The following is a 9,991-nucleotide window of genomic DNA, read 5'->3' on the forward strand; positions in this document are numbered from 1 at the left end:
TGTCTGTATAAGTGTATGGTGCTTTGAATGAATCAAATTACTTCTTGTCTAGATCAAAATCTTAACTTGCGTTCAACACTGGGTAATGAATGCACTTTGTATGGTGTGTATGCTTTGTTTTTTAAATGTATAAGTAGTCCAATTCTTCATACATCTAACTAACCTTGCTGATATAACTGAGTTCTCGTGTGTGTGTGTGTGTGTGTGTGTGTGTGTGTGTGTGTCTGTGTCTGTCTCTGTGTCTCTGTGTCTCTGTGTGTCTCTGGTCTCCTGGTGACACCGTGGCTCATTAGCTTCTGCAGCGATGAGCGAGGTGTTTGCAGAGAAGCCTCTCTCTGCTCCAAAAATAACACCATTTCCTGTCCATTAAACCGTGATTTCACACCAATCTGAGCTTAATGGCACACGTGCGCACAATGTGAATCTCTAATGACACACAAAGGCTCAAATCCATCGTGGCACACAACACCAGTCTTACACACACACACACACACACACTCTTCCATTAAATGTCGATTTCACACCAATCTGAGCACCACCTCAGCCTGGGCTTGCTGGAGGAAGAGAGGGAGGGGAGACGCGCAAGATGCTGATCGGAATCAGACTGTTTCCTGCTTTCCTCCTAATGCGAATATTTCGGAAATGACCCATGGCATATCAAGGAAGAGTAGCAACAAGGGCCACCTGTTTTCCTGTTCTGCTTCCAGATGTGCTTCATGAAAGTCTGTCATGTCAGAATAAATAGTTAATACATCACATTCCTTGTGAATGATGAAGTGCATAGATGAAAACGCACTTTAATTTCCTTTAATATTTATTAGCATTGAATTGTTGATCTCTCTCTCTCTCTCTCTCTCTCTCTCTCTCTCTCTCTCTCTCTCTCTCTCTCTCATGGTAAGAATACATTTTACATGTACCATTTTGACCATTTTGACCCAGAGGGACATTGATCTGGCTGGAAAGGCCATTTGTCTTTATTCTGATTTCTAGTCTTGCAAAACCATTTATCTACTGTAGCACTGAATGCCTCAGATTCAGGGTCCCTGGTTTGATCTTGAACTACTGTCTTTGTCTGCATGGGTTTCCTCCAGGATCACCAGTGTGGAAGACTGTGGAAGTATGTCTGCATGTTGCCCTGTGATGTACTGGTGTCACGTTTAAGGTTACATTTATTCATATATTTCTGTGGAAATCGTTCATATGAACATTTTCTGATGTTTGTAAATACAATCTACAGGTAAACCTCGAGTTACAATGATTTTGACTTGAAAAATTATTTTGTTAATCTATTAATATGATAGCGGTACGTAAAAATGTCAAAATATTTACGTTTTTGCGCTGCATTTTTATTTTCTTATATGTTGGAATGCTGATTTTGGTGTTTTAAATCCCAGTTTTAGCTCTTGTCCCTCTCCTATTTATCAGCATTACACAAATTATTTTCATTAATGATTTTTTTATTTAGTCCATTTAAGTATATGCGGAGCATTGTGTTTCCCAATGGACCATTATTACTGACGCACCACCTGCTAAACTCTGGAGCGCTCTGTACAAGTAAATTTAGAAGACGCTGCATAATGAAAAAAAATTGAGGAACGGGAAGAAAACAGAAAAACGTGAGAAGAAGATTCATATGGAAGCCCGTTTTCACCTAATTCTGACTTTTTTTTTCTCACAATTGCGACTTTATTTCTCGCAATTCAGACATTTTTGTCAATGTCAGACACACATTGAAAATTGCACATTGAAAATAAAAAAGCCTACAATCAGAAGAATCACATAGTATCAAACTAAACCTCAGATCCCTGGAGAGAATTCCGTCTAACAATCAGCTGTAGAGGAGACTGAACAAGACAGATGAAGCAGAGGAGCTTTGTTCATACATCAACAGCTTCAAACTTCAGGGGAAACATGCTTACAGATGGATGCACCAGAAAAGTCGGATGTTTACTAAATAAAATCAGAATTGCGAAAAATTAAAAGTTGATATTGTGAGGAATTAAGTCAGAATGTGGAAAAAAAGTCAGCATTACGAGAAATAAAAAACTTTGAATTAGGTAATTTTATTTTTAAGTGCCGGAAACAGGCTTCTATAGGAATCAGGGCAAAGAAAATGACAGAAAGTTTCCAAAGTTTGAAATCATTTCAAACTTATACATAAAGAAAATAACATACAATGCATTTAGCTTTTTTTTTTTTTTTTTAATTTTAAAAAATTTATTTCAATATTTTTATTTATTTTGTATTTACATTTTAATGTAATATCGCAATTAAATGTACTAAATGGGTTTAGTTTTCACAGATATTCTTGTATTCAATTTCAGCAATAAAATTTAATTTTTTCTTGAAAAGGAAACAAACTACTTGTTCATTTTAAGAGCCCTGTTTAATTTTGTCATATATATTTAGTAATAATCTATTGTATTTAGAAAAGAAAAAGTCCTTCTTATCTGATTATTCGATTAATCGATGAATTAATTGTTAGAACACTCGATTACTAAAATAATCGATAGCTACAGACCTACTGACCAACATTCTTTAAGACTTCTGGGTAGACTAGGCCATGTCTTGATTTAGGATAATTTGCATCTTCATCATATTTCAAGGACTGCGTATATATCGGTAACTTTTTTGAGGGGGGGCTGTTGGGTAGTCTTTTGTAGATTTGTTTAATGCTTGTCTGCTCATCTAAAGAAGGTTTATTTGAGTTCATTTAGACCAGTCTGATCATTCTATTCTGATCCATCTCCTCTCACAGGATTTTCTTTTTCTCCTTTGCACAATTCAGTGTAACCCCTAGACACTTTTGTGTGTAAAAATCAGGACTGGTTGAATGGAGAACTGCTTAAGTAAGCAGGTGTATATGTGTTCCTAATAAGGTGATCAATGAGTGTATATAGCTTTGAGTGTCACCTAAGTGAGTGTGTGTGTTTATCTGCTTTCTCAAGACTTCTGTGAAGATTAAGAGATTAAAAAATGGGGGGGAATCAGCTTTGCTTAGAGACTCAATCTCAGAGCCATGCAGGGATTACTGCATCCATTTGTGATTTGAAGCCAAAACTCGATGTGATGTGCACGCACACACACGCACACGCACATGCACACGCACACATATGCATGCCTCAAGCTCTACACAAACAGAAAGTACCAAAGCCTTTTGGTTTATAATCGCAATCTGTAATTTGTGTGTATAAAATACTCAATAGATTCTTAAGTCTATCTCTCTCTCTCTCTCTCTCTCTCTCTCTTTCTCTTTTTATCTGTACATTTTAAACTGGTTTTAACTGGTACTGTGGCCTGCAGGTCCGTTTTTTTTCCTGCCAGGCAGACAGACCCTTATTTAGGTTAGCAGCTAACATTTAGCCAATTATGCTAATACCCCTCATCAGTTCTGCTTGGCCTGCAGGAAATCTATCTGCAGGAGTTAGCATGCAGTGCCACTAAAGGTCTGTGTGTCATGGCTGTCAAATGCAAGTGTTTATTTGACGCTAGTCCTTTAAAATGTTTTGACAGAGACTCAAATCGAAAAGGTTCGTAGAGCCTGCGCTGATAATGTGTACTATACGGCTGTTTTATCTTATATATGTGACTTAATAATGATCTGTCTTTTGTATGAGAAGAGAAAATGTAAAATAAGGGTTTGAAAGCCTCACAACAAAACCCACAGCGTCCCTTACCCCCCACCCACTTTACAGCAGCTTTAATCCCAAATCCCATTGCAGACAAGTTTTTACTTGCCTGTTAGAAGCGCATTGGATCTTGGAATCAAATTAATTTCCAGTTCTTTAGGGATTATGCTTTCTTTTTTCTCGCCATTGCGAATATTTGTGACAGAAGGATTCCAGCTAAATCATTTTCTTGTACTGAATTCATGCTCAGTGTGTTGAGTGTTCGACTGTGTGTCAGGGAGTTGGGAATTCAGATTCACACTTTGGAGCAATATAAAATAGCCGATCCACCTACTAGCATTTTTGGGAAGTGGGAGGAGACAGGATGAACCCACGGGCCACTGGGAGAACATGCACAGAACATGCACACGTAGAGATCCTATGATCAAAACCGAAACACGGATCCTGGCGCTGTCTACTGTGCAAAAGGCAATAAAGTCTCTATTAGGCCTGGGCTTTTATGGCTGATTTAGTACCAAAAATTTTTATTAAACCTTCCTAAATATAATATAATATAATATAATATAATATAATATAATATAATATAATATAATATAATATAATATAATATAATATAATATAATATAATATAATATAATATAATATATAATGGGTCATTCCTGTTGTCCCATTGTCTGCGATGATGTCCCAGACACTGTGGGTTTTGGTGAATTGGTTCCACTGGCTATGTCTAATCAATATTGTACAGACACCTGAATAAGATGAGGTAGCACTTATTTTTTTGAGCAGATGGACTTGTTTAGCTCTTGGCAACATTAATCTGTACCGTGTGTTGCAGATGCTGTTGGCTTGGTCTGTGTGGAGTGGAGGACAGGTCAGAGATAAGCCCCAGGCAAGCACTGCATGCTAATGCACACTGTACTCCGCTTTAACACATAGAGCCAACAATGCTTCTAATGTGTGTGTTTATCTAAAATAATGTTGCTTCTTATAGTTGTTTTTTTGTTTACCTAAAAAATATATCTATTTTATATCTCTCTCTCTCTCTCTCTCTCTCTCTCTCTCTCTCTCTCTCTCTCTCTCTCTGGGTGTGTTTGTGTGTTTAAAAGATGAATCTAAAGTCTTGCACTTAAGAGCATCAAATAAATCTAAAGGGATCAAATATAAAAAACAAAAACTAGTCGCTTAATCGTTTTTGCTCATCTTAAGCTGCTCCAGTGAGACCAATTTATAGGAGAGCAGTGTGTGTGTGTGTGTTTGTATATTAGTGTTCTTTAACATGGTTAAAGTGCATTAAAGTGAATTATCAGCCTGATGTTTTACACTAAAGATTAATTGGACTTAGCTATAATTGTGTTATGATGAAAACCAATACTCCAGGTCTAAAGTGAGTCTCAAGTACAGCTCCACATACATATATGACTCAATCAGGAAGCCATTTCCCAAAGTACCATATGGGATAAGATGGTCAGAGCTTTAAGAAAGCTTTCACCAGGTCTGGATAATGTTTGTGCTGATGGTTGTGCTGTTGAAGCGATGTATTTGGGCATTTTCCCTCTGAACATCTTTTATCCCTGTTAAACATCTCTTAGTTTAAAACGTTAATTGTTTTTCGTTACACATTATGACATACGACTGTTTCATTTACCCAGTTTTTAAAAGTATACATAATGCATGTGTACACAATTACAGCACAGAGTACACGCAATTACTGAGAACAATAGTCTTCCAAGTCCTAAATATTTAAGCATGTGTATAATTGAAGCTGTTGAGCATGCTGTTTAATTCAACAAGAAATGTACTATACAGTCGGTGTATATTCATTCCTTTCAACAAAAATTACTCTAAGAATAAAAGTCACTGAGAAAATGTCTGTCCAGCACTTGGTGTTAATTTGTTCTTTGGTTCATTCATTCAGGACTTAATGGATCTTAATTAACAAGTCACCAGAATCTTTGTCATATTACACAACACCTCACAATTCCTGTTTGTGGTAATCACACTTTATGCCTAAACAGTAGGTAGAGATTATACTGAAATACACTCAGTCCTTCTTTAATGAAATTCTCACTGGGCCTCCATGTACTTCTGACATGTTGTACAGAAACACTCACCTGAGCGCAGTGTGAAAAAAAAACATAAACCTAAAATATCACATTAGGTTATATATAGGAATGTGTGTGTGTGTGTGTGTGTGTGTGTGTGTGTGTGTGTGTGTGTCTGCCCACCATGTTGAAAAGGGCAAGAGCTGTATGACTCATTCCAGAAGCGGACAGTCTCATCGAGCTTAAAAACAGCAAGTGGCCCAAAGAAATAGGAAGAATACATAGAAAGTTTCTGGGTCAGTTGGCTCTTTTATCTAGCTGATCTTACATCCTACTGATATTGAAGCTACCTGTGTGTGTGTGTGTGTGTGTGTGTGTGTGTGTGTGTGTGTGTGTGTGTGAGAGAGAGAGAGAGAGAGAGAGAGAGAGAGAGAAAGTAAGAAAAAGTGAATGAGTGTATAAGTTTCTGAGCATTTTGGTGATGCAGACTGCAGGACCCCAAAACACGATCTGTAATAAATCCGGTGAGGGGAGCTTTCTCTTTGTGTTACTATGGAAACACGCCATCAGCCATTCAGGAGGAGGGACAGAGTTTCCAAAATGCAAGCTGTCATCTTGTGTTTGTTGAATTGTGTGTGTGTGTGTGTGTGTGTGTGTGTGTGTGTGTGTGTGTGTGTGTGTGTGGCGTGTGTGTGAGTGTGTGTGTGTGTGTGTATCTTCTTGTCCATTGTTACCATCCAATTATAATGCAAATAGACTGGTGTATGTAAGCCTGTCTGTTCTCATTTCTCTGTTGTTCTTCCTCTTGCAATGCTGACACACACACACACACACACACACACACACACACACACACACACACACACACACACACATTTGTCTTATCTTTCTGAGAACCTCCACTAAAACACTTATTTGTGCAGCTAATTAATGCAATGTTACACTTAAATGTCTTAGTTGTATGTTTCAAAGATATCAATTGTAAGCCCTCCAAACACACACACACACACACACACACACACACACACACACACACACACACACACACACACACACACACACACTTATAATGATGTCACAGTGCCACAGTGATGTCAAAATAGACTACAGCAACACCATATTAATCTTGGTGATAGCATTTAGCATCTTGATTTTGTTAATTTCTAAAGCCTTTGAATTGGGCTGTGATTGTGTTACTCCTGAGGTATGGTTTCTGTGTGTGTGTGAGTGTGTGTGTGTGTGAGAGAGAGAGAGAGAGAGAGAGAGAGAGAGAGAGAGAGAGAGAAACAATGCAAGAATGTGGACAAAAATGTTTACTGGTGATAAAAGAGTATGAGGTTGGGGAGCAGGTGAGAAATAGATCAATAAAGAGGTAATCTGTGGAAACAGGATACTGTAGACAGGGGATGCTTGTTTCTCTTTCTGCTCCACTCTGCCCAGAAGTAATTTCCATCCCAGATTTTATTAACTACGTAGCCTTTATTCCTTCCATGTGCCTTTATTCTTTGCTTTTTTCCATCTTGATTTGAGATTTATATTGATCTACTACTCTTAGCTAATCTCTCACTGGGTACATTCACTTGGGTACCTCCTTTTTAACTTCCAAAACACTTCCCCCAGGGATTGATTTACCATTTATAAAATAACAAAAAAATAACCACCTAAAGCTACCAAACCAGTAAAATCAGCTAGATTGACTGACCTTGACAGCCCTAAGAAGCCCTTGACAACCCTTTCAAATCCCTAGCTAGCCTTTGATTGCCTGTGGCAGCTCTTGACAGCTGTTGGTCATTCTTGACAGCCCTTGACCAGCCGTGACAGCCATAGGAAGCCCAGGACTGCCCTAGGCAGACCTTAACTGCCCTTTATCACCATTGATAGCCCTTGGAAGCCCTAAACTACCCTAGGCAGACCATAACTGCCCTTCACTACCCTTGACAACTGTAGATTACCATAGGAAAATCTAGGTAGCCCTTGAAAGACTTTAACTGCCCTTCACCACCCTTGACAGAACATGACTGCTTTAGACAACCATAGACAGCCCTTTACTGCCCTTAAAAGCCCTTGACCACCTCCGAGAGCCCTTAGACTCATGTTAGAGCGAAACAGACCTTGACTGACCTTGACTGCCTTTCCCTGCCATTGCTTGATGGGGCTTACATGAGATGACCATGGGTTTCAGAGGTCCATAAAGAAAGCCTGTAAATGTGGGTCCCAAATTTAATTCACATTCATTTTGTATTACTTTAAACTGATTTTAATGTTTATTATGCTGCATTTATTACCACAAATTACAATATATTTTTATTATTGGATTTTATACTTTCAATAATTCACATTGAGAATAAATTCCATTGAAAAATGTATTTTTATGATTCCTAATCCACAAATACTGGTGGCATAAATGGGATGCTTTAGGGGCTCTACCTGGGTCTTATAGTTAATATATTTTCCTTATTTTATATTAATTATTTTATTTTTCCAAAAGTATTTAAATTAATTTTACAGTAATTAATGATTTTTTTAATATATATTTTAAAATCTGAGTCAGATTTTTACTTCAAGAAAGAAAGATATATTTGAACTCAGAGTTCCTTTGGCAGCTCAAAACAGCTCTCAAAGACACAGAGCACCTATAGGCAGCTCTAGAGAGCTCTAGGCAGTGCTAAGCGGCTTATATACAGCGGTATCACCATAGGCAGCCCTTTGTTATTATTGTTTTTTTGTTTTTTTGTTTTTTTAACCGCTGCCCAGTAACACAGACCCTAAGCTCATATACAAACCCCTCTATCTAGCCATGTTAGCTGTTTATTAGTACCAGAATATGAGTGACTTCCTGGGTGTTTGTACTAAAAGCTAATTATTATATTGAAATCAGGAACCAAAGCCTTTTTGTTGAAATATTGCATAGAAATTGTGCAGTTGTAGTGAATATCAAAATGTCTGTGATTACTTCAAAACTCGGTCTGGACAAAAAATACCCCAAATGTGATAAAAATCCTCAGTAGACCAAACGAATCAGGCTAGCTGACACGTAGGCTAGACTAATATTAGGTGACCTTATCTCCAGTTTAAAATAATTATGGACACATCCAATGTTACCCAAAGTAAATCCATAGTCCAAAGTTTTCCTGGAAGACTTTCAATAGATTTTTCATTTTCCCACTAGCACATTAGTGAAACTGGGTACTGATGATGGCTGAGGAGGATATTAGAGGTTCTGTCAGTGTTCCAATGAATTCCAATGATATTTATGATCACACTCATGATGTCACCCAAATGAGGATGGGTTCCACTTTTGAGTCTGGTTCCTCTCAAGGTTTCTTCCTCATAACATCTAAAGAAGTTTTTCCTTGCCACAGTCGTGGCTGCTCATCAGGGGTAAATACACACCATTCACCTTAACTGTTGATTTCTGTAAAGCTGCTTTGAGACAATGTCTGTTGTGAAAAGCGTTATAGAAATAAACTTGACTTCAATAATATTCGTTGGGGTTAAAGTCAGGTCGAGATCTTCCACTCTAAGCCATGTAAAGCACATCTTCATGGAGCTGGCTTCATGTAAAGAAAACAGAAAAAAAATAAGATGAATTACTAACTCTTTAATTTGATGTTATTTGACTTTTATAAAGGGCTGGATCACTTTTGATTTGTTGTCTGCTACTTGTAAAGCTCTTTAAGAGTAACAGGCTTTTGAATCGTCGAGCTCTTCGGGTGTGGACCAGTGAAGGCGAGCCCAGAAGAACTTCAGTCTCGACACAGTAATAAAAAGAAATCCGCTTCGTCGTCGGTAATCAGTGTGGGAGACAGATGCGCCGCGAATAAAAGATGAATGCGACGCGTGATGCAGAAGCACCTGCTCCTCTTCACTGGGACCGGGCTGGAGTGCGGCTTGCGCTCGAGCGCCACTCCTGCGCACAAAAGTCGGAATTAAGCGCGCTCCGTTAAAATGCCACCTCTCATTATCAGCGCCGGTTTCTATTTATAACCCGGTCCGCGCGGCGGGGAGGAGGGGGGTGTGTGTGTGTGTGTGTGTGTGTGTGTGTGTGTGTGCGTGTGCGTGTGTGTGTGTGTGGGGGTCTTCCTCGGGTTATTTCTGTCCGTTTCATCTCCGTGTCTCAAAAGGAAAAACTTGATTTGCCTAATTTTTGAATCTCAATTAATGATGACATTTCTGGTGACGGGTTGATGTGGAGGGATGTTTATAGCTGTAGCACATGCAGCTGTCAAAAAAAAAACGTGGTGTGCGCGAGCGCGCGTGTGCGCGTGGCGGTTTTTTGGATCGGCAGACGTGCCACGCGTCTCAAGCCGGAGAACG

The sequence above is a fragment of the Silurus meridionalis genome, chromosome 23 (assembly GCF_014805685.1).
Source record: "Silurus meridionalis isolate SWU-2019-XX chromosome 23, ASM1480568v1, whole genome shotgun sequence".
NCBI classification, from domain to species: domain Eukaryota; kingdom Metazoa; phylum Chordata; class Actinopteri; order Siluriformes; family Siluridae; genus Silurus; species Silurus meridionalis.